Below are 25,860 nucleotides of genomic sequence, written 5' to 3' on the forward strand. Positions count from 1 at the left end.
GAATTGCAGAGGCTAAAGGTACATTCATCTGTAGAAGTTTATAGTGTGCAAATACATTTTTAGGTCCAGCTGGGTTGGCCTCTAAGCTAAATTGGATGTGTTAGTGATTGATATGAAATGACAAGTGATTATGTTGTATAGACCTGTAGCATTTTATCTCAGAAGACTGAAAAATGTGAGGATCTAGAACACATTGGCCAAAACAGCAGAAGCCAATGATTTAAGCATTTCTTTATTTTCATAAGACTGTGCTTATTCACCTCTATTAAATATAGCTATGGTAAATAATGCTATTTTAATAATCAGACTTTAAAAAACATGTATAGCTTTAAGAACTGCATAAGAAAATAACTATGCTTAAGAATAGTTAATAGGTTCTCATATTTTATAGGAAAGACCTTTGTCCGAAAAATTCACTTCAAAATTAACCAATTCTAAGAAATCATGGAAACTTAGATGTGTGTGTGAATCCAACATCTGAGGATGCTGACAATGTGCAAGGTGGGAGGCTGATTGCTGCTTAGTTTCTTAAAACATTGGAATTGATGGTCTCCCTTGATGATACTCAGGAGTTAGTCAGTAGAGTATCTAGAATACACGCGTCTCTTGGAAAGCAGAAACATAAACTCAAGCAAAATTTTTGAAAAAAGTTCCTGCTTTTTTCAAAAAGATGGCATCAAAAATCAAACAAGGGGCCCTGGCTGGCGTAGCTCAGTGGATTGAGCGCGGGCCTGCAAACCAGACGATCGTGGTTCGATTCCCAGTCAGGGCACATGCCTGGGTTGCAGGCTGGTTCCTTGCAGGCTAACTACCAGCAGGGGACGCACAAAAGGCAACCATACATTGATGTTTCTCTCCCTCTCTCCTTCCCCTCTAAAGATAAATAAATAAATAAAATCTTAAAAAAAAACAAAACTTACCACTCTCAGTCACCAAGCTCACAATAATGCCCTCACTTTAAAAAAAAAATCAAACAAGGAAGCCCCTGCCCCTCCTGAAGCTGAAGACAGCAAGGGCTTTGAAGGCAAAGAAAGCAGTGCTGAGAGGCGTCAGCAGTCACACACACAAAAAGAGATCTGATCGTTACCCACCTCAACAGCCTGAGACCCCAAAGCTCTGGCTCCAGAGGCTGCCTATGTATCCTCCGAAGAGTGTCCCCAGGAGAAAGAAGTTTGACCACTGTACCATCTTCAATTTCTCCTACTGAGTCAGCCACGAAGAAGGTAGAAGACAACAACACACCTGTGTTCGTTGTGGGTGTCAGGGCCAACAGGCACCAGATCAAACTGGCTGTGAAGAAGCTCCGGGACCTTAACGTGGACCAGGTCAATGCCTTGATCAGCCTTGATGGAGAGAAGGCCGATGTTTGACCAGCTCCCGAATGTGAAGCTTTGTATATTGCTAACAAAATTGGGATCATCTACACTAAGTCCAGCTGGCTAGTTTTAAATATAAAACTTTTTCACTGTAAAAGAATTTTAGTTCTTAAATCTAAAAGCTCAGGTGAGTTGAATTATTGATCTTTTAAACATTTTAAAAAATTTTAATTGTTGTTCAAGTACAATTTTCTGTCTTTTACTCCCATTCCAGCCCACCCCCCCAGCCCTCCCATCTCCTTCCCATTTCCCCATCCCCCCTGGTTTTCGTTCATGTGTCTTTTATACTTGTTCCTGTAAACCCTTCCCCTTTTCCCAGGAAATTCCCTTCCCTCTCCCCTCTAGACACTGTCATCCTACTCTCTATTTCAGTGTCTTTGGTTATATTTTGCTTGTTTGATTGTTTTGTTGTTTAGGTTCCTGTTAAAGGTGAGATCATGTGGTATTTGTCTTTCACCACCTGGCTTATTTTGCTTAGCATAATGCTCTCCAGTTCCATCCATGCTGTCACAAAGGGTAGGTGCTCCTTTCTTTCTGCTGCATAGAATTAAATATTTTTTAAATTGCATTTTTCCATTACCATTTATCTCTCTTATGCTCCCTTCCCTCCCACAGTCACCACACTGTTGTCCATGTCCATGAGTCCTTTTCTTTTTTTGTTCCATTCCTCCATCCCCAACCTCCCAATAGCTGTCAGCCTGCTCTCTTATCCATGACTCTGTCTCCATTTTCCTTGTTAGTTCAGTTTGTTCATTAGATTCCACATATGAGTGAAATCATAGGGTATTTGAAATCATAGGGTATTTGTCTTTCTCTGGCAGGCTTAATACACTTAGCATAATTGTCTTCAGGTCCATCCATACTGTCACCAAGGATAAAATTTTCTTCTTTTTTGCGGCCAAGTAGAATTCCATTGTGTAAATGCCCCATAGTTGTTTTATCCACTCATCTATTGATAGACACTCATGATATATCTCCTCAGGCAAGGGAAACAAAAGAAAATATAAACAAATGGGACCACATCAAACTAAAAAGTTTTTGCACAGCAAAGGAAACTATCAACAAAATAAAAAGACAACCCACAGAATGGGAGAACATATTTACCAGTACATCTGATAAGGGGCTAATACCCATAATGTATAGAGAACTTACAAAACTCAACACCGAAAAAAAATTCCAATTAAAAAATGGGCAAAAGACCTGAATAGACATGTCTCCAAAGAGGACATACAGATGGCCCATAGACATGTGAAAAGATACTCAACATCACAAACCAGAGAAATGCAAAGTATTTCAATGAGATACCACCTCACAGCAGTCAGAATGGCTACCATCAATAAATCAGAAAAAAGGGGGAACCCTTTTGCACTGTGGTGGGAATGCAGACTGGTGCAGCCACTGTGGAAAACAGTATGGAATTTCCTCAACAAATGAAAACTGGAACTGCCTTATGACCTAGTGACCCCACTTCTGTGAATATATCCAAAGAAACTCAAAACACTACTTGAAAGAACATAAGCACCCCAGTGTTCATTGCAGCTTTGTTTAGATTATTGATCTTTAACTAAAATGCTACCTTTACAAAATGCGGGCATAGTGTCATGGCATTTGTGGGGATGGCACTGAAGCCAGAAACTGGAAGAATTATGCTCTGAGGCTGGATCTGTCTTAGACAAGGCTCTGGGATATACAGGCCTGAGTCCACAATGCTCCAGGGCAGGTGCCTATCTCATCTGTGTATCTTCTAGACTTCCAGGACGTGTAGGTGTTTACTGATGGACATCTCCGCAGCCTTCCTTACATGTATGTCTAAGGGTCTAATTCCTCAATGTGCACGTGAGGTATGTAAGATGAGGTACATATGTAAAGTGCATTGTTAATGTTGATGAAGATCATATGCCTAAAGCAGGCAACAAATAGGGACCCACATATGTGTCATCATTAGAAAGTATGACGGGCTAATGAAAAACCAAGGCTCTATTTTTCTCAAAACATTTTCTGCCGCCTCCTCACCACCCCTAGTGTCTCACTTATTGGCATTGTTTACGTTAAACTTTCGGGTGGGTGAGATAGAGAACACTGTGCTTCCCAAACGTATTTGACTCACTTGAATCTCTCCTCCGTGTTTCTACTTCATTGGTGATGAACCTTTTGAATCACCTCTTCTGAGGAATAGGCATGGGGAATGAATAATCAGGGAATTCAGGGCAAATGAAGAAAGCAGTGGTTTGGAAAGGGCCTTGGGAGGTTTGAAGAAGGCCCTCATTCTGTCCCTTTTAATTTTAAGGATATGGGACAATGTGCAGTGCCCACAGGTAGGGTGGGGCTTTTGTCACATGGGCCTTTCTGGGGAGCCTGTTGGGGGGCATTTCTGAAGAAGTGAAAGATGTGGGTTTTACAGGCTGAATCGTGTCCCCCCATTTGTGTTGAAGCCCTAACCCCCAGTGCCTGAGAATGTGGCCCTGATTGGAAATCAGGTGGTTTCTGATATAATTAGTTAAATTAGGGTGATGTCATTAGGGTGGGTCCTAACCCAATATGACTAGTGTCCTGACACGAAGAGGAAATATGGACCTGAATGGGCACACAGGGGAAACACCACAGGAAGATGAAGGCAGAGATCGGGCTGATGTTTCTACCATGCAAGGATCACCAAAGATTGTCAGCAAGCCACAAGAAGCTAGGAAACAATGGCCTGAAATCCATTCTCCCTGAGAGTCCCATGAAGGGACCCACCGAACCCTTGGTCTTGGATTTCTCAAGTTGTGAAACAATGCATTTCTGTTGTTTAAGCCTCCTCCCCAACTCCAGTTTGTGGCACTTGGTCTTAGGAAATGAATAATACAAGGTGACAGTATCATAGAAAAATTCTTGCAGAATTTTAACTCAGAGGAGGGTGGTGCAGCCACAGGGAAATAAGCCCAAAGGATCAGCGTGAGGGCATGGAGGAGATGGTAGGAATCGCTCCTGCAGTGGGTGGTCACAGAATCTGGGGACGTAGCTTCATTTTAACATGTGGAATTTACCAGTCACGTTTTTCATTTGTAATGGGAGATGTTGCGTCAGGTTCTGGCATGTCAGACTGGAAAAGCTTAAAGAAATATTAGGCAAATGTGCCTTGAGGTGTCAAGCAGCACCATTGAAAGAGTTCTGCAGTGATTTGTTCTAAAGCTTTCAACAAGTTAGTCAATTTCGTCTTCTTCACCTGTTGCTGAGTTCTCCTTAACCTTAGCAAGGATACTAATTAGTTATGAAAACCTATATTGATGAATGAGGTGAAGGTCCTCTGAGGAACATGCATGCTATCCATTAGCAGTTGATTTATTCATTGATGGAATGTCCTTGGAAAGAGTATTTCAGGTTATAAGGAAAGTATTTTGAAATGTTTTAGGATGTAAGTTAATCCTGTGACTACATCCATTTCTTATGAAAGAAAAAATATATACTGTCTTCTAGTATATGGGAAATGTTTAAAGCCATTAATTAATTATCTTCTCCTGTGGATCTGGTTTAGTCATTTTTACAAACTAACATCTACTACGGGCCTTGATCTTATAAGAGGGAAGAGACTAAAATTTACCGTGTGTGAATTTCCTTAGACAGTTGCCCAATTCCCTTCAGTTTCTCAGCCTCTACAAACCAATGAATGCAGTAGATTTTACTTAAACCTGAAACTATGGGTATTTTTTCTTTGTTTTCTTCTGTTGTGTCACTGTGCTACTTGCACTCACCCTCTCGCTTGCCCTTGCTGTCATCCCATATGCGCCATCCACGTATGAGAGCAGCACACATCCCATATGTGTGTGCTGCTCTCCGTGGGGCTCCCGCCACCCAAATACGCCCGTTTATGGGCTCAGATGCACCGCTGGGCCACGTGGTTTTGCACAGGTGTGTTTGCATCTTTCACTTAGGATGCACTGCCCACAGGTCCTTCAAAAGGACTAAGGTGGAGGAAGGGGAGGACTTATTTTTTATCCACATGGTTCTGTATTTTGAGATTGTGAGTTCATTCCAGTTACACCAGTGATATTAATTATGAGGAATTAATATGGGCTGATAATTAGTTTGGGAATCAAGAAGGTACTTTGGATCTTAGTTCAGCTATGTCTTTATTATGTCACATTGGTTAGAAATCTCAAAGCTGCTGTGGTAAACGTAACCTGTTTCAGATAGTGTTTGTAAACAAACAAGCAAAAACTAGCTCGTTACGAGGCATGCTGTGAAATTAAAGTGATTTCATCCAGAGAGAAATACTGGAGTTTTCTTAACATTGCTAATTTGACACAGGTTGCATTTTCAGAGGAAAGGACCTTAGATATATTATCAGAGGATATGGTTTCGTGACCTACATATAATAAAAGCAAAAGTATAAGTTCGAGAAGGACAAACACTGTATGATGCATCTTATATGTGGACTCTAAAAAAGCCAAACTCATAGCAACAAAGACTAGAATGGCAGTTACCAGCGGCTGGGAGACTGGTCAGAGAGTACTGACTTGCAGTTAGAAGGTGAGTAAGTTCTGGGGTCAAAAGTACAATGTAGTGATCATAGTTAAAATATTGTATTATATCCTTGAAGTTGCTAAAATAGATCTTAAATGTTGTTCTCCACAGAAAAGGAATTGCTAATTGTTTGCTGTGATGCAGGTGTTAGCTAACGCTATGGTGGTTATTTTGCAAAATATGTGTTTCCAATGAACAAAGTGCATACCTTACACTTACATATTGTTGGGTGTCAATTATATCTCAAAAAATCCAGAAAGGAGGGGGAAATGAACACCTTTTGAGAAAATTGCAGTGATTTTGGATGTGTTATATGATTGGCACTAGAGTGGGCCCACCCCTTCTGACTTGGCTTTGGAGGGATTGGGTGGAGGTGCTGATGGCGTATAATTCACCCTCCCACTTGTTTTACTGAGGTAATATGACAAGCCCTGTGCATTGTGCTGCAAGCCAATTGCTGCCAATGGGAAGAGGCATGCTTGGTGACAGGGGACCCAGCCTAAAATTTAAAGTCAGCTGTACAATTAACTTTATTTATATCTTGTTTTGGTTCCAAAAAGTGGACATGAGATGCTTGCATTGGATTTGATATCATTTTCAGGATCATCTCATGAGGACTGAAAATGTTTCTTTGACTTGTGTGGAGTCCATCTGTGCTCTGTGACTGAGCATAAAATTTCCCTGGTGACGTGGGACGCAATGGAGTGTTTACATGGAGAGTAAATACGCATTTAGTTATGATGTTGTTGATACTAAGGTAGGGTAGTATTGAAGGAATGGCTAATACTTCATGAATGAAATAAGTGCCATTATTAATTTTTAATGCAAGTAGAACTTTTATTGCTTTAAAAAGGAGCACTGTTATTTGGAGGGGGTGGGGAGAAAATACAGACAACTGTAATTGAACAACAATAAAATAATTTAAATTAAAAAAAGAGTATTGTTAAGCAACTAACAGATACACCTCAATTTCATCCACTAGTCAAGTTTCCTAGGAACGAAATGCTTTTTGGTGCTCAAAAGGATACTTAGTTCAAGAGAAACAGTGCAGGAGTAGACCCCCCGGCTTTGACCGACACTAGGCGTGAAGCTGACTAAACTTGATCTCTCTGTTTGTGCCTCTGCTGTTCTCCCCACACTCCAGATCCTTGTTTTTCTGCGGTGAGCCTTTGCCAAAATGCTATTCAATACCCAAGAGGTTCCCGTTGCAGATCATGCTTTTCAGAAAAGACTTAAAAATCTAGATAATGTAATTCATATTAATCATTTTTCTAGCTGAATGAAATTGGCATTCCCACTGACATTCTCAGTGACATTCTCAGTGAACTAATGGTAAAGCCAAGTCAACTCCAAAAACTTAAAAACAGATAAAAACTCCAGTGAGAACAAGAAAGGCATGCGCAGAGTGTTCTGGCTGTCTGTAGGAATTTGTGCAGTGGCATGAACTCAAAGCTGGATGGCTGGCATGGCATGGATATCTCGTGGGTTCTTTAACTTGTGGAGACGTTGTGACTTCTCCGCAAGTGAGAAGAGTGACTTTAACACACAGGCAAATAAAGTTCCTTTGAGCAAAGCTGTTAAAAGAATTGGAATTTGAACTTGGAAGGACTTTAAATGGTCTTTTTTTGTAGAAAAGTATTTGAGGTCACTATGTGTATCATAGGTGCTCAAATACTTTTGAAACTGCATTAGAGTTAGAGAAAAAAATGAACCCAGGTCGAGTCTGTTATGTTTCCTGATCAGTCATTGGAGGTGTGATGATCGGTATCGACAGGAACGTTCACCAGCACACTTCCTCCCCTGGACAGACTGACACGTGTTTGCTCAACAACAAAAAGAAGACAGCACAGCATTCCCTCAGCAGCTGAAGATCTAACAGTTCTAACTGAGGACTGTTTAACGAGAAGTGCATTTTAAAGACTATACTGTGTACAGACAGATCAGAGTCAGAGCCTTAGTCTTACAACCGAACTCAAACTCAGGGTGGAGTAATTCATAGGTATTTTGAAATTTTATTATCCTCGAGACATTGTGGTATCATCAACTTATCTGCCTGTTCTTTCAAAATATGCCTGTGACCGGGGCCTCTCAGATAAGATGCATTTAGGTCCATTTGGGAGAGCCCTGGAGCCCAGTGAGGGTCCTGTTCGCTCTGCTCAGCTCCCCTACTTCCTCTGTAAAATGAGACCTTTCCTCCTTGCATTTCCTGACCTCACCCAAGAGTTCTTAAATTATTTTTAATGAGGAAGGACGTCACCGTCTTTGAAAGTTTTAGCATAGCACATTTCTATCTTTCTGCACACATTTAAGAAGTCAAAAGTAGGGGTTAGTGGAAGCTTTATAGCCAGCTCACCTACAACCCCTTGGTTTTACCCATTAGTAGTAATAGGGGATCAGAGCCCGACTAAACCAGAGTGCTGGGGCAAGAAAACACGCCCGTATGCCCATGCTCTTTGGGCTCATAGATGTTTATCAGAGGACAGAATGTGGGAAGGTCTGTGGAAGAGTCGATTTTCAGTTTTGCATTCCCAAATTTTTGTGGTCTTTCCACATGATAGTTTAAAAATATAAAAGGATTCTATTTTCATTTTTTTGGCAGAAGTAGTAGAGGGTATCATAATGTCTTCCACATACCAGAGAACCTTGCAGAACAGTCTCTGCCCTTAGGGCTGCATGTGAGGGACCTCCTAAGATACAGTGCGATCTGTGCAGAAACAGGAGGTGAAGCCCCACCCCCTGAGGGGGATGCACGCTGAGCAAAGGGCGTGCTGGGCAGTGGGCTCGTTTAGCCCCGCAGCGTGTCTGCGCAGGGATGGAATATGGCAGAGTGTGCCGTTTCTGTGTCATGTTTACTATTTCATTTAATCTTAAAATCCTCCAAGGCTTCATCATCCCTATTTTACAGAGTAGGAAAGAGTAGTAGTAAGCAGCCCCAAAACACACCAGTACCTTTGTGAGAATACTATTGGATTACCTAAGAAATGTTCCATTGGGTTATAAAATAAGCAAAATTTGAGTTTTCATTAAGCTGGTATTTTTCTCTGCCTTTGTTCAGATCTTTTTTACAAGTATATAACTTAGTGTTGTTTTTTTTTTTTTTACAAAGATTCACTGGGTTTTAAAAAACAGATTGAGCTAATCACTCAGAAAATCTGTTATTTACTAATATTTACATGTAGTTCATTCAGATTTGGAAGTCAGTTTGAGTTAAATTCCAATTTTTAAAAAACTAAGTAGAGATGCATTTGTTTAGCTCTGTGTTTCTAAGGTAGTATATACAGATAGTATTGAACATTGTGAGTGGGCTAAATAGTTTCAATAAAGAAAAATAAAGAAACAGACAAATTATTTTTCAATGAAAGAAGGTGGTAAGGTTTTCCTCATGCTATTCCAGGCTAAAGATCTTTCAACAAACCAGTCAGAGCTCTCTGCCAGGTTGTTTGGAAGGGGCTGTAGAACTGGCCTGATTTTTCTCCTCCCGACACATCTGAATTTTCTTAAGCTTTTGGAAGTTTTTTCTGTTTTAAATGTTACATGAACTCTCTGGTTTGACCATTGAATGAAGTGTTATGACATTTAAGGGGAAAAAATCCTATAAGCATTAATCAATCTAAGATATTTGTTGCTTTTGCATTCGACCCCATCCAGCTTTGGTGCCGACACACCGTCCCGGAGGCACCGCCGGCTTGTTTAATCGTTCAGGACAGAGCCCGGTTTGATCTCTTTCTGTGCTTTCAGTGGTGGTAAATTAATCAAAGGAAGTTACTGCTCTGCTGGGCGCTAGCAGGAGTTGAGATGTTTCTGCTCCAGGGCCTGTTCATCAGTTGAAATGCTTTTAAGCCCCAAACGGAGGGTAAACAGTATCACTGCGGCCACTTTGAGGTGAGCCATTACTTGTGGCCGCTTACATTCGGGAAAGGGCCTGTTTGTGTTAGCAGTTATTCTGGTTTGGGTTATAGCCTTTTCAAATTCTTTTTCTCCTCTGGATTTTAATGTGTGTTCAGTGTTTGTGAAGAACCCCCCCCCCCCCCGCCCCGCCACCATCTCTGCATATACATCCTGCAGGATTTCAATAGTAGGACATGGAGGTCCAACGAAGGGAGCCCAGTTTGGTGCTGTGAGAACATTTTTACAAAGTCTGAAAGCTGGACTATGTTTAGTAACCAGAGTTTGTCCTTAAGGGACAATGAAGTTATAATGCAAATTGGGGCGTAAATTATAAAAATAGCTCTATTAACATGAAATTGTGGGTCCTTAGGTTTGTTGGTTTGTCTTCCGTTACACAGAAGTTGATGCTTATTATCTGTGCACTATGTGTGCCAAGCATTGTGCTAAGCACTGAGGATGCAACCGAAAATAATCCTTGCCTTCCAGGAATAGGTCCCACGAAGAACACAGACATGTAAGTGGTCGTTTCAGTGTTCTGAGGGAGGCTTACCAGGGGCGGCGGGGGTACAGAGGAAGAGGAGGACCGTGTTAGGCTGGTGGCATAGAAGGAGGGTCCAGGAAGGAGGGCCTGGGTTGGGGAGAAGCAGCAGAGGCGACCCGGTAAGGAAGAGGTGACATTTGGTTTCCAGAATGGCATAGAGAGCAGCTGAGGAGAGACAAGAAGCTGGGGGTTTGGAAGAGAAGATTTTGTCAGGAAAAAAAAAGGGCAGCAGGAATGTGGGTAGAATAAACCAGACTCATATATTTTTGAAAACTAATTATTTCCATTGCAGCTGACATGTAACATTGTATTAGTTTCCAGTGTACAATGCAGTGATCAGAGATTTCTGGAGTGATCATCTGGTAAATTTAGGGCCCATCTGACACCGTAGATAGAATTATTGCAGCATTATTTACAACAGCCAAGACATGGAGGTGACCTCAGTGTTCACTAATGGATGGATGGATAAAGAAGATGTGGTATATCTTCTACAATGGACTGTTACTCAGCTGTGAAAAAGAATGAGATTTACCATATGTGACAGCATGGATGGACCTAGAGAGTATTAAGCTAAATAAAGTAAGTCAGCTGGAAAGAGACAAATACCATATGATTTCACTTGTATGTGGAAACTAAGAAACAAAATAAATGAACAAACAACAAACTATTATATATTTTAAGGTATAATTGATACACAAAACCTGCACATAATTATTAGTATGCACAATCCGCTGAGTTTGGACATATGCAAACACCATGAAACCATTAGCCCAATCAGGGTGGCAGACATACCCATCACGGCTAAAAGCCTGATCAGGAAGCCTCTTGAGTGGTGATCTCCTAAGCTTAGGCTTCTTTCTGCAGGGGACACTGAGGAATTTAGGAAAGAGTGCAGTGGGCACATTGGCCTATGAGCAGAGCAAGCCTGCAGTGAGTCAAAGGAGTGGAAGGCAGCAAACCCATGGTGTTTGTTCAGATTTTCTTTAAAAGTGAAGAGGAAATTCAAACAATGTTTTCTGTTTACTGTTGAGAAGAACAAATTATTTAAGATAACTATAATATTGCCCCTGTAGTTTCTAATCATCTGTGTCTACGTTTATGTTATATAAAGAGCTCCCTCTACTTGTATATGTAAAATTTCTATTTTGGAAGAGTTGCTTGGGAAAAAATAGAAATCTTTTTTTTTGGATGACATTGATAGTTCAGTAAAGTGACATAGTAGTAACCTTTCCATTTTAAAGCATGATAATTTCTTGTTTCATTTGTCCAGGGTTTAAAATCGAAGTGAGTTCTTTGTTTGTTTGCTTGCTTTTACTACGGCAACACAGTATACAGATGCTCCTCGACTTTCGGTCACATCCAGATAAACCCAACCTGTCAGACATCGTAGCTTAACTCCCAGGTGACAGCCAGCTTGCAGCCCCACTGTTGTCTGCAGCAGTCACAGTCCCTTCTCCATACAGTACACAGATCCTTTTTTTTGCATTTTTACCTTTCTGGAAATAATAAAGCATAGGATGCCAGAAATGTGTGTTTTCTTCCATCTTCAATATTAAAATGGCTACACAAAAATTCACCAATTTTGATTTTTTAAAAATGCACAGTGATATCACAGCTGTCACAATGCAATCTAACAAATTATTTTTCAAACAATGTTAAAAACAACTAAGCACTACTAGAGCCATCTTACAGAAAAACCAAATGAACTTCTGGGCCGATCCAATATGTGAGAGTATAAATATTGTATAATGCAGTATGATTTAGACAGCTACAATGTATGGCAAAGGTAGCCATAAAACCCTTTCAAAAGGAGTATGGAATTGAGCAAGGCCTCAAAGAATATTTAATCAAGCTTTGGTTCTTAAGAACTTTTTTGCTTTTTCATTACAAAAGTTATACACATTAATGATGTGAAACTGAGAGAACAGAGTGAAGGAATAATGTAGCTAAATCCATTCTCTTCAGAGATAACCACTTTCTAAAGTGTTTCTTCCCAAGCTTTCTCGTGTGTGCAGTCTTACCTGTCCATGTTCCAGCGGGTACATTTTGGATCTATGGCATTTTCAATGGTGTGGTACTATGAACAGTCCTCTGACGACTGTGCGATGCCTGTGACCTTGTCTGCTTATCCATTTACTTTTATAGCCCAAATCCTGGAGTGAAGTGACGGTTAAGAAGTTACGTGTAGTTGGATATATCCATCGGTAGTGTATTCGGCAGCCTGTTTACTCACACATTGGCATTATGTATTTTTAGCCCCTTTAGTCTTTGCCAAATCTGTTCAAACTGTTCCCTTTACCCGAACTGTTCTTCCGTCTGTGTGGCCATCTTCTCTATCCATTCTGTCAGAACTAAGAGAAAGGCTTCTGTGATTCCCCCCCCTTAGTCTTCTTCTCTTTACTCACCACTCTCCACTGTACCTTTGGCTGAACTCTGGTTCTGGCAGTCTTCACTTCCCACCTGGCGGGAGGGGTGTGTGAAGCACTCAGGTCTGACTTACTGGAGAGAAGAGAACTGGAGGCAGGGATGGGGTCTGGGTCACCGTGGGCTCTTCGGACACTCCCATGGTATTCTTTGCCAAGCTGGGCCTTATGAGAAGGGACAGACCAGGTCAGGTAATATAGTGAACTTGGGGCTCCACTATTCAAAGAAATACTAGCCCGACTGCATATACAAGAACACTATATGAGCTAAAACAACAAGTAAACCTGGGATAGGGAACCACAAACAGACGGGCTGATACACACTGGGAGCCCACAGGCTGAGTGATAGCACTCACGGTGTGTGGTCCCACAGCTGCCCCTTAGTCTCGACCTCCATACATCCACAAAACCATTGCTGGATTATTCAGCGCCCAGCTCAGTGCTGGTTCACATGAATGTTGGCCAGACACTCTGGGTTGTGTGGTTATTCACTTCCCCTTCCCTTTAATGAATACATTACTCTGCCTTCTTTCCAGACCAGAGCGATGTGCAGCTGTAGGTTTGGAAACTCATTCTAGTGCGGTAGGTCAGTCCACAAATATTAGCTGAGAGACAGTCATGTGCCAGGCATGGAGGTGGGCACTGGGGTTACGTGAAACAGTAACTAGGTGCTGGTTTCCATGGGGTGACAGAGAGGGATGACCTCTTCATGCCTGTGGTGCCATCTCCCAGTCTCTTGCTTAGAGACCTGTGCCCATGAGAACTGGCAGCCCCAAGGTCGGCAGGCAGTGCTCTGGGATGAAGCCTCTCTTTGCCTGCATGAAGATCTCCTTTCCCCTGGTGCTTGGTGAGTGGGTGTGCACGCAGAAGAGAAATGCCCCCTGTGTCAAAACTTAGCCCCTGGAGTTAAGGAGAAGTTTGCCCTTAGTTCATATAGCATCTGGAAGAAATAGAAAATGGCTATTTCCTAATTACCATTAAAGTCCATGAAGCCAACACTCGTGTATATTTTTCTCTCCTTCATTCACTCAAGGACTTGAAAAGAAGTTGGTCTCCTCCCCTTTCACTTAGCACCATGTCTGTGTGACTTATTCCAAGAGCTGTTAGGCGCACTGCAGATACCACTTGACTCAGTCGGGATTGATAGCCCCGTCTTATCGCTGTAGCGCCTCAGAGGCATTAGGCTATCTCTCCGCATCGAATTTAATTGCCCCATGCATTTATATTGGTTGGCGAGTTTGCTGCAATCTGCAGAGCTGGATTGCTTAATATAGTTTCTTTGTTCTACTAATGACCTAAACTACATAATATGCTGATAAAGAGTCCCAAAATGTGCAATAAAAACTGACAACGACTCTATGTGCCTATTAAACGCCCTGGCTCTGACCACTGCTTTGCTGCGGCTCCGGAACGTCAGTGGGCGAGTCAGACAGAAGGGGCTCATTACTGCGCGGGCTGCCCAGGCCCATCCTTTTTATCTTTCCTGGGAGCAGTGGCCTTCTGTTTGCTTCTTAGAAAAAGTTCAAGTTTTAGACATTTTGAATGGGAAAAACCTAACTGATTTTTTAATAATATGACTTAATGGGCTGCAGCTAGCTTCTTGGAAAGCAGTCAAAACTGTCTTTTCAATAATGTTGGAAAACCTTGTCCTTTGAATGAAAATTAATGCCTTCAATTTTAGAAGAACTCTACCTCAAGGTTTGTATTCAAATAAAGCCCCTGGAAGTAAACGTCCTGGGGAATTGTCTGATGTCAGAAAGAGGCAGACGGACCTTCGCTCTTCAAATTGTTTAGATCAAATATAAAGAACACATTCAATGTGTGATTTAATTTCTCGTTGTATTTTTTGTCATCATTTCAGAGATGAAGTACCTTTTAGATTCTTTTTTTTTCATTTGCAATAGCAATAGATTATCTATGATGTAAGGACATTACAGATTTCATTAGGATTATTTTAGGCTCACTGAAAATGGTTAACTCCCGCAGTGGGTTATTCTATTTTTGGCTTCTCTGGAGTCATTTTACATAATTAGGTAGGCTTGGAAATTTTTTATATTAGTTTCTCTCCATTTGCTTTGGAAAGAGTGAAGCTGTTGATAGATTTTCACTTGTATTGATGGGACCCCAATGGGGGTATTGGCTATTCTGTTTTACTTTTGGAGATGAGAGTAATAAGAAACCCCATTTGCAGTGTGTGAAAAGCACACTGAAAAGCATCAGTCCCCCGTGTTTGACATTGCCTGAGGCAAAGATCGTGCTCACAGTGGTTATATGTGTTTTGTGTGTTTGTAATTTATTCCAGGGAACAATGGACATCATTTTAGGGTGTGAGGATACCTTGGGCTAATTGTACAGTTCTGATCATTCCAAAGTTCTTTCTTTGTTCTCCATCTGCTCTCTGCTTCCAACTTCCACACGTGCCATTTCCCTCACCGTACATATCAGAACTGCTGCCTCTGTGCTGCGTCTCCCGTCGGCATGATTAGCAATACCATTGTATTCTAAGCGCCGTATCAGACGTATGGACGATTAGAAACTGAAGACACAGTCTTTACCCTGAAAGAACTTGCAACCATGTCTGTGTTTGTATGTATTCATATTCAATGTACTTGAATATTAGTGTGACTATATTATATAATTTAATGGGTTAGCATATAAAGAATGTCTATATGAAATTACACATGGACACAATTCGGTACAGAACTCTAAGAGATGATACATGCAAACAGGGACACACCAGCCAAAATTTTCTTCTCTGCTGGTTTTCATCCCATCTTCATGCTAAAGATCCTAAGGCCAGCGATTTATGGGGGGAGAATATTTTCCTCCAGGACCAGCTCAGGGTCTAGATGGTGTCCTCCGTGGAGATGTGATGCCTGGTGCTCGGGGCTTGGTCCAAGTGTCAGGTGGAAACAGATATGATTTTTTCTATCCTCCCTTTCAAAATGCTTGTCCACCTGTGCACTGTGTTTGGTCTTCATGGCTCTCTTGTGAGGCAGATGGCAGTGGTGTCATCCCCAAGTTCTGAGCAGAAAGCTGAGAATGGGGGATAAGGCGACCTTGTTGTGTTCTGACGGTGTTGAGTAGGAGCTCTCTAGCACATTCCCTGTCTCCAGCGTGGCCTGGCCCTGTTGCCGAGCAGAGTGTCCAAATGGCTGCTTCCACAGTTGCCAGGAGTGTACCAGCTGGGTGAGCACGCAAACAAATGCCGGACTGAGACAGGTGCATTTAGGTTCTGTCTTGGCCGCATGTTAGGTTTCTGTGGCCTTTGGCACATGGTATTGACCTTTCTGAGATGGTCAGAATGACATGGATTTCTCAGAGCTGCAGTGAGGATTAAGTCAGCCAGTGCATGGGAGGCGCTCTGTCCAGGTACCGATGAAGAAGTAGCATGGGCTAAAGCAGCACTTGCTGCTGCGCCAAGATTACGATTACTGTGTGATGTCTGGTATTTTTGCATTCAACTTAAACAGCATAGTTTTAATAGTCCCTTGGGCATGTACGACAATGGGAGCAACGCAGAGAAGGTTAGCATGGCCCCTGCCCACGGATGACCTGCGAATTCATGAAGCGTTCCATATTTTTCCTTTTTTGAAAAAGCAGGATAAGTTTAGAGGTTAAGGAACATTGGAATTCTCATCGCTGGTCACAGAGAAGGAAAAAACCTTAACCAGGGAAGTATTACATCTTGGTAAACAGAGGCAGGGACCCAGTTATACCCCACCCCCTTGAAACACCCTTTGATTCCTCACCCTGGCAGCATTTCCCACCGTTTCTTCTTCGTGTTCACAAATGGTCATCATCTGAGTTATTTTCTCCCTTGCTTACAGCTTTAACAGTGAGCACACCAAAAACTTAGAGGGAAATGAATAGACTCTCAAAGAGGTAGTGGGGGGAAACTGTTGGAGGAAGAGTAGAATTTTCTTAGCAACCCATAGGACCCTAAAGGCTTCCCCACATCAGTTATTATCACCTTGGACCCCAGGTCACAGCATCTGGTTCTACTCTGTAAACTCTGGGCATTGGTCATTTGACAAAAAGAGAAAAATCTCCCATCCAAGTACTAACCAGGCCCGACCCTGCTTAGCTTCCTAGATCAGACGAGATCGGGCGCACTTGAATGCCATATGATCTCACTTTTAACTAGAACATAATCAACAAAAGAAAAAAGCAAACAAAATATAATCAAAAACACTAAAATTAAGAACAATCTAACAAGAGCCAGAGGGGAAGAGGGAGGGGACAGTGGGGAGAAGGGTTTTCGGGAACTACTATAAAGGACACAGGAACAAAACCAAGGGGGAGGGAGGAAGCAAGGGAGGGAGGTGGGTTTGGATGGCATGGGGGAGGGGTGGGGAGAAAATGCAGACAACTGCAATTGAACAACAATAAAGTAATAAAAAAACACAAAGAAAAACCATTTCTGCGGTTTCATTGCACACACACAGTGCATGCTTTTCTCACCTTCATACCGCTGGAGCCCAAACGAAGGTCTGGCATGCACTTGTCACTTTGCCTTGGAAACTGGGTCACTCAGATTTAAGTGGGTGATAGGACATTTTTGTGACATTGAGTGATAAAAATTGTAACACCACAGATACCACTTCTTCAGATTCTCTCTTTAGTGTATACACATTCAATTTAATGAGATACTATTATGTATGTGTGTGTGTGCACGTGTGTGGGAGAGCATGTCCACTGAAACTTTGCTTGCTGTGACACTGCTTTAGCTGTCCCTGTTACATTCCCTCATTGACCCTGAATTTGGTGGATGACTCCCATTTTCAGCCACAGGCTGGATCTAATTACAAGGCCTGTCTGGCCTTCTCCATTGTTACAGAATGAGAACTAAAAACCTCTGCATAGAGCCAGGAGTTCCTGCTGTGTGTGCTCCTGAGCACCTTCCCTCTATTTCTTCAGTTTCTTGCCTGGAATTCTCTTCCTTCTGACTCTGCTCTCGTACTAGCCCCAACCCAAGTGGTTGTGCACCTCACTAGCCCTGGTCTTGATCTTCTTTCCAAGCTCGGGGTTAGGCTTTCTGTCCTGTGGGCCGCGTGGTCTCACCTGCTGGTTCACTGCAGCTGCCAGCCAGGTGAATGGGGCAGGTGTTGGTAGCATTCAACCCCACCGATCAAACTCCACGAAGGGCACACTTGATTTTGAGGTCATGGCTGTTACTTAGAAAAGATGGGAGCCTGATACACACGTCCGTTCATGTAGTAATTACTCTGAGAAGCATAGCTGCCAGGTGGACTCAAACAAAGGCTGAGACTTGGGCTTCTCTGAATAGGCATTGTAATGAGCAAATACTCCTCACCCTCCCACTTCCTGTGATCTAACTGCAAGATGATCGTTGTTCACATGGTATGATGAGTGTGTTCTTGAACCTGAAATGGAAATAAATATAATTAAGAAGGAGGAGTAAGAGAGCTGTGTTTAACATTAAAAAAACATTAAAAAACAAGTAATTAAACCAACATGTGTTTGGTACTTACTGTTGTTTGGTGTTATGGGATGTAAAGATGAATAAAACAAATCCCTAAGACCAGACAGCTCATAGCCCAGCTATGGAGACAGACGTACACAGCTCCTTTTATTTCAGACCAGATTTGTTCAATGATGGTCTTAATCAGAGGAACAAGTTACAAATTCGGCCTTGCAATAGATTAGCTTGACAACCATTGGAATTGGCCGCTGCAGTTTATCTTACCGGCAGGTGCACAGTGTCTTGGGGCTCATGCTGCCTCTATGCAGACCATCAGGTGGTGGACCACTGTGCCTGGACTGTCCCCTACCACCGGGTCCTCTTACCCCTTTTGCCTGATGTCTGCCAACCTTTCTGTGTCACTCTCTAGGACTTGAGCAGACGTAGAAAATCGTTGGGTGTCCTTTTCATGTTCCAGTTTGAGGATGCTGGGATGCCGCTGCTTCTTTTTTCCCTAAAAGAGACTAATTTTTAAAACAGTTTTTAGGTTCACAGCAAAGCTGAGGGGGAGGTACGAGGTTTCCCGCATACCCCCACCCCCGTTGTTGGCACAGGGTCGGAGCCCCGTGGTCATCAGCACCCCCACCGGAGCGGCACATTTGCTCCAGCCCGGGAACCTGCGCTGGCGCATCATCGCCCGGAGCCCACAGTTTACGTAAGGGCTCGTTCTCAGAGTCGTACGTTCTGTGGGTTTGTGCAGATGTATCTCTTTGTTTAAACAGTTTTACAAATTTGGCAATTAAAACACCATTATCACCTCCTGCCACTGAGATCAAGGCATGCGGCTTATTAAACACGGGCTCTGGGTTTGAGAAGGGGTGTGTACGACTTGGAAGAAAGAGCTTTGTCAAACTGAACTCCATTCCCACCCAACAAATTGCACTTTCAAATTAAAAAAGAAGAAAAGAAGAGAAGGAGCAGCATTACTCTATGGACCAGCTCCCCGGTGTGCCAGCGCGTGTGGCACCGGCACTGCCGCCCCTGTGGCTCCCGGGGCTCTCGCGTGGGAGGTGGGGACTGGGCTGGAGGTCGGCAGGGCACTAGCTGCCCTGCTTTTTCCAGAGAACAGTGGTTACCGGCAGCTTACTTATTGGATTGGCTATCAGGTGACCTTTGTTCCAGGTACAGGTGATAGGTAAAGGGCAGGTCTAATTAAAATCACCTTGGTCGTCATCAATTTTCAGTGGTGCATGAGCTCATGATGCCTGGTCCTGAAGGAGCCATAAGCTTGTTCTGAAATGTCGAAACTCCAGCACTTCTCAGCTTTCCTCTCCGCTCTGCTTCCTATTCCCACCTTCCCCACAGCAGAGGCCAGGCACACTGTTTTGAAATACTAGTGAAATTTGCAGTGGAGAACAATAAATGTATGTTAAGTTCAAGGAAGGCAGACACTCCTGAGAGGGTCTTGGGGACCTTAATAAAGCATTTCAAGGAAACAGAGTATCAAATTAATGCTTTTTGTGCTAAAAACATTAAGGTATTTAAATGTGTTACTCTAATCCCTGTTTCAGCCTGGGAACAGAAGGATCTAATATCTTTTATTTAAATCCCAGCCTTCCTGGACTGCTCCATTCTTTTCAGCCTGGTGCAGAAAGAAACAGACTATAACCAGTTGATTTTAGTGAATATAAAACTGCATGTAATTCACAACATACAACCTATTAAATTTTGACGTAACATGCAGTGGCCCAGATCTTAATATATTCTACATCATTTAGTGGAGATGTTCGGCTTTCAGAAGCCGTGCTCCTGTTTGAGTGCTACTTTGATTGCTCCGTTTCCTGGACGCATGATAAAATTGTCATGGACACAAGTACAGATGCATAAATTCTGAGGCTCCAAGCAGGGTATACTCATTTCAAAGTGGGCCCGTTCTTGGCTGCGGAGTAAACTGATCTGGAGCAGACAGGGTGTCCGCCCTTTCTCTGAAAGCGACTCTCAAAGCCTCAGCTGCCCAGGCAGCATTTATAGCCACGGCACAGGATCAGGTTATAAGGTTGTTGTTCAGTTAATAAAGAATATCGAGTTCCCTCTCCACTCACAATGGCACAATGGTTGGTCTCTGCCTCCCGGACTGGAGAGAAGAGAACACTCATAGGGCGGTGACGGCGGTCACCCGTCATGTGTGATTAAGAGCGGTAATAAATATACTACCCCATCCCCAAATTAGTTGTTAAGAGTTCCTTCCCTTTAAAATTTCCGTTGGTTGAGAAAAGAGTTTTAGAGTTTGAAATCAAGATTTAGAGGCCATATAAGAGTGACTTCAAATTATAAGAATATCTGTCTTAGAATTATTTACATTTAAGCTCTGGATTGTATATTCAAGGTGCAAGAAAGTACAGAATACTTTAATTAAGACATGGGCAAGATTGTTTTTCAAGGCCAGTACTAAAAAAAGAATCAAGGCCAAATTTTGGGCTCTGTGTGTATAACACTAAGATAATCAGTGGCCTCTTCAAGACTTATGAATGAGTTAAATGAACCTTTTAAACAGGAAGAAAATTATTAGTAGCAATAGTAATAAATTGTTATAGTGGCATATTTATCTAAATAGCATTTTTCTGAACTTCTCATGTTCTCTCTCTATTATACCTTGCTGTCCCTTCCTTTCTCTCTCTCCCTGTCTTTTTTCTTCTCTCTCCCTTCCTCCCCTTCTCCCCATCCCCCACCCCGCACCCCGTGTGGTAGGTGTAAAGGAGAACTCAGCTGCCATTTTAAAAAGCTGAGTCATACCTAAAGAGTGTATTATGGAATGAGGAAACATTTAACCCTAGTGTTTTTGAAAAATGAATACCTCTACCATGGGTGAAAAAGGTGAAGGTATTAAGAAATAGCCCATCATAGAGCACAGTGTGGTGATCACCAGAGGGGAAGGGGGTGGGTGAGGCAGAGGAGGCTAAGGGGGATAAACGGTGAAGGAGCAAGACTTGACTTGGGGGTGGGGAACACAGAATACGATATACAGATGATGTGTTATAGAGTTGCACACCTGAAACCTATATAATTGTATTAAACAATGTCACCCCTATCAATTCAATTAAAAACATGAGTTCAAAGATACAATTCCTATGAATTCCAAAGCAGCAGCTACAGAGCACTGAATCCCTTATTCTGGGTCCCTGTGTGATTTCAACAGTTAAACACCTGTGGAGCCATCCCTGTACGCTTTCTCTTTTAAATGGACAGGGACCACGGACTGTGCGATGCACGAGGACAGAAAGATAGATAGAAGCAGGGCGTCGGAAGAGAGGGCGTCAGAAGAGAGGGCGAGTGCGCCGTGCCACACTGATTGATCGGGTTTTTCTTTGTGCTGGCGTGGCGCCACTCATCTGGATAGTTTTCACATTGTTCGGAAGAAGAATAAAACTGGATAAAAAGGGAAAAAAGTATAATTTAGTCCCAACAGAAAGAATCTTTGTTGGCTTATAGAAGTCTTGGTTAGTAATTTACTACTCAGAGGTAGGTGCGAGAGAGATCATGGAGATTATTTTCTGTATTGCTTTTGGACTCCAAAAGGATAATAAAATCTTTAAAATGACTGGCTAAAGTAATACAATAATATCTTTGTACTAATGAGATGCCGTGGAAATTTTAAGCTTTCTGTGACTTGAATTTAATATAGGCCCAAATATACACACATACAGTGATCCTAGAATTGCACCACCAAGATACGGAGCCAGATCATAGCGCAGCTGCCTGCTTCCTGCCTCACCCGGCACGTCAGACTTTATCGCTGACGTCAGCAGCCGCGTCCGACCTTATGACTGATGCTGGGAAAATGCAGGAATGTTATCAAAGCAAGTATGTTTCATTTTACCAAAATAAGGAATGTCATTGGCACATCTGGGCACTTAGATTCATTGCCCAAGAAATCCTGTGGCATATGGGCTTGTATTTCACAGGGTCCCATGAGGGTTCATAATCATTTCATGTACATTTTTAGCACTGATAATGAGATATAGGTCCATCATTTTATTTAATCAGCAAGTTAAATGCTGATTCTACTAGGTACTGTGTTGAATAGTCGTTAATAGTACAAAGGTACTGAGGTATTTGAGATTATGAAAAAATGTAATTTTTAGACTTAAACCATTGTGCAAGGAGCAAGTACATGGCGAGGTGCTTTAATATAAACACTTGATTGGAAGAGTTGCATCCCCTGACAACCCTGAGACCATTTGTAAAGACTTGGTAAGCCAGTGTCTGTTAACCCCTTGAAGTGCTTATGCAAGACGGTACACAGGGCTAGTTCTGGGCTCATAACAGTCAAAGCATAATGATCGAAGAGCCACTGGAAACAGGAAGGCCCGACTTACAGGTTCACTCTTCCCAGGAGGGCCTTATGTGAGGCCAGAGACAGCTGCTGGCTCTGTGTCACTACGAACTGTCCCAATAACCCTGTAATGTTTTTAAGGATACTACTAGAAAAGAGTCAAGACCGCTGGCACATTTGATCTGGGAATTTGCAGTGTCCATCTCTAGCTCACAGAAAAAGTGGGGTCTTTTTTACTGTTTTCCACAGATGCTACATTGAGAGCTCACAGAGGGGTCCAGTCATCTTTGCGTCATTCTCCTCGTTGCCATCTGTGAGTAGGAGCAGTCTTTCCCAGTTACACACCAGCAGGGTGTTTCTAGGTCTGTTGTTTATATGGAAGGAAATGTATTTTTGTTTAAGTGGAACTGCATTTTTCCCATTATTTATAGTTGTGCTTAGAGATATAATTTAGTATTAGGGCCACTGTTTGGGTGGTTAGTCACCATGTATTAAACACCCACTGAATTAGTGTTTAGGGTCTGGTGAATGGAGGGATGGACAGGAACAGCGTGAAGGGCAGAGAGACAAACACATCCTACATAGGGATATAATTGATCACACTGAATAAATAGAGTTTGTAGAAATAAATAAACCTATTAAATAATTTGGGGATCAGTTTTTGAAACGTCGGTAGTCCATGTTGTCTCCCTTGCGGTTCATCATCTTGTCTGCTCACAAAAGAGCTGATGAGATTAGGGCAAGAAAAGTAGCTATGTAGAAAACCCAATTTTTTTATATTGAGAGAAATGCTTGCCCAGGATGGTCCTTATAACACTTGAATCTCTGGAGGAATAGCTGGGATGGGATAGGACCTTCACGGCTGAAGCAGCCGAAGCTGGAAACACTCATCCCTGAATGTGTTTCTCATGTGACGGGAAACGTGTGGCTGCGCTCTCAGACCTCTTAGCTCACAGGCTGCACTTTCTCTGCAGCACTCGGCCTGCTTTTCAGAATGTGTCTGTCCTACTACGGGCACCCCCACCCTTACAAGGCTGCCTCTCGGTCAGGCCCCGTCTCCCTTGCAATAAAACCCAAACAGCTTCTGCACTTATTGCATCTTTCTGGAGCGGTACCTGGGTGGCTTCCTCATGTATAACATAGCTCCTTCGTGTGTAAGTTTTTGTAATGAGGGAGCACCAAAGTCTGCTTTAGATCTGTTGAGTGATCGAGTTTAAATTTCACTTCTTTGTGCCTACACATAAGCTAGTCTCAGCCACCTGCTGGGTTCACCTAGACTCACTCTCATTCCTCCTGCTGCCCCTGCCCTGCAGTCTCACGTCGGCCCCTATGCTCTAGGGACCATCCCGAGCTGCCAAAATTATCTGCCTTTGGAGCTTGGGCCTCCAGTGAGAGGTACCAAAAACTGGGACGTAAGATTAAATTTGAGAGAGTCACACATTGACTGAGGGTCAGAGCGCGGATGCAGGACTTTTCAGAGGGGGTGACTGTGCAGAAGACCCATGGTCCCTGAGCCGTGCCCTGCATGCACTTGGAGAAAGAGCCCGAGAGTCAGAATGGGCGTTGGTCAGCCAGTGCCGCCCTCATTAGACAGATACCCGGATAGTTTAATCATTTTTGGATTTTAGGCTCATGTGTTAGGGGTTTGTGTATCTACAAACTCTCCATGAGAATTTTGAAGGTGCTGGAATTGTTCGAGCATTTTGGATCAGTGACTGCTATAAGAAATAAGGTATACCATGTTATCTCAAAGTCTTTTAATCGAAGGAAATCTCTTTCAGGAGGCTGTTAACTTTTGGTTACCAGGAAGATTGAAACTTTCAAAAATGAGATCATGTATTTCTGCATCTTCTAAAAAAAACGTATGGAGTACTGGATATCTTGTTCCGGTTAGCGCTTTCTCCTCTCACCCTCTTATGCGAGATAACACAGGTTGGAGGACTGTCTTAAATGAAAGCCCAACCCAAATTTGTACTTAATAGTTTGGATTTAAGAACAAAGAAGAACCTACATGTGCAAAGCTTGAAAGAAGGGGACAGAAGTCAGTGCTTCTGCTAAGTGATTATTGAATGGCACTCCGTGAAAACTTGCACTATGGAAATGTAAGCTTAGCTGATCAAAACATTTCACCCAGAGAGAACTTGTGATCTTGTCCAGGCCATTGCTGGCTACCTCAGGGCCCATGGACCAGTCACACGACATCTCCCAGAGCTTGTTAAGACACAGGCAATGGTGTGGTGATGGCCAGAGAGAAGAAAGGCGGGACTGGGTAGAGGTGGGCAAAGGGGCAAAATTGGGGACATCTATAAGAGTGTCAACAATAAAAATAGTCTTAAAAATGTGCATTTTCTGGCTCTGCCCAGACTTCCTGAATTAGAATCTCTAGCTTTACGATCTCTAGATGATTCGGATGCTCGCTGAAAATTGGAGACTCGGTGATCTAGGTCACTGGCCTTCCAGTCTCTTCATTAGTTATGAGGACTGTCATTTGGAATAAAGAATTTTTGAAGTCCAGTTAGTGAAAGTATGGGGTGACGCTGGTTAATTAGGAAGAACTGTGGCTCTGGCTGAATTTGTCGTGGGCGCCACTGACTGGGCAGAGTTCTGTTAATGCCCCTGGCTCGGGTGAACTCAGGTTACTTGTCAGTATTAGAGGCCCAGCCCCTCTCTGACAAATGCGGCAGCTGAGCCCTGAAAAGGGAGTGGACTTAAGTGTATTCAAATGATGCTGCAATGTCAGAATTTAAAAAGTTCTCTTGAGGCCAGGGCTTTTGTAAATCAGACAAATTGATGCACGATCATTAATCCTGTGAAAGCAGTCATCACCAACGGTTATCCTTTGGTGTTATACTTGAAATTCCTTTAGAAAGTGACTTCTAGCCCTGACTGGTGTGGCTCAGTGGGTTGGGTGTCATCCTGCAAACCAAAATTTCCCAGGTTTGATACTTGGTCAGCGTACACGCCTGTGTTGGGTGCGGGCCAGGTCCCTGGGGCGTGCATGAGGCAGACAATCAATGTTTCTCTCCCACTCTTTCTCCTGCCCTTCCCCTCTCTCTAAAAATAAATAAAATCTTTTGAAAAAAGAAAGTGACCTTTAAAATTTGGGGACACACATCTCATAAATGAGATAGTCCAGAATCCTGGATTTTTGTTTGAAAGTCTCAGATGGAAAACTCATTTTTTATTTTAGGCTCTATTATGTTAGCCAAAAGAAAAGTGGGTAGAATACCTCTCCAATTGATTAAAGATCTTTGAATTTATATTTCTAGTTGTAATGCACCAAAATATGGTATAGAAGTGTCCAAAGCACTTGGCTCAGATGTGAACAGGAATCCTTATTTTATGATTTGAATGTATATTATGTTCTTGGA

The 25,860-nt window shown here is 42.6% G+C and overlaps 1 protein-coding gene and 1 pseudogene across 3 annotated transcripts in view; both read left to right on the forward strand.

Annotated features, from left to right (window-relative positions):
• Positions 1-25,860, forward strand: part of ATP8A2 (ATPase phospholipid transporting 8A2) — a 562,260-nt gene that overhangs the window by 325,113 nt on the left and 211,287 nt on the right. The window lies entirely within an intron of this gene.
• Positions 16,218-16,316, forward strand: LOC118995898 (uncharacterized; annotated as a pseudogene).

This window comes from Sturnira hondurensis, unplaced genomic scaffold (assembly GCF_014824575.4).
Source record: "Sturnira hondurensis isolate 20B ecotype Veracruz unplaced genomic scaffold, ASM1482457v3 Scaffold0010428, whole genome shotgun sequence".
Lineage (NCBI taxonomy): Eukaryota > Metazoa > Chordata > Mammalia > Chiroptera > Phyllostomidae > Sturnira > Sturnira hondurensis.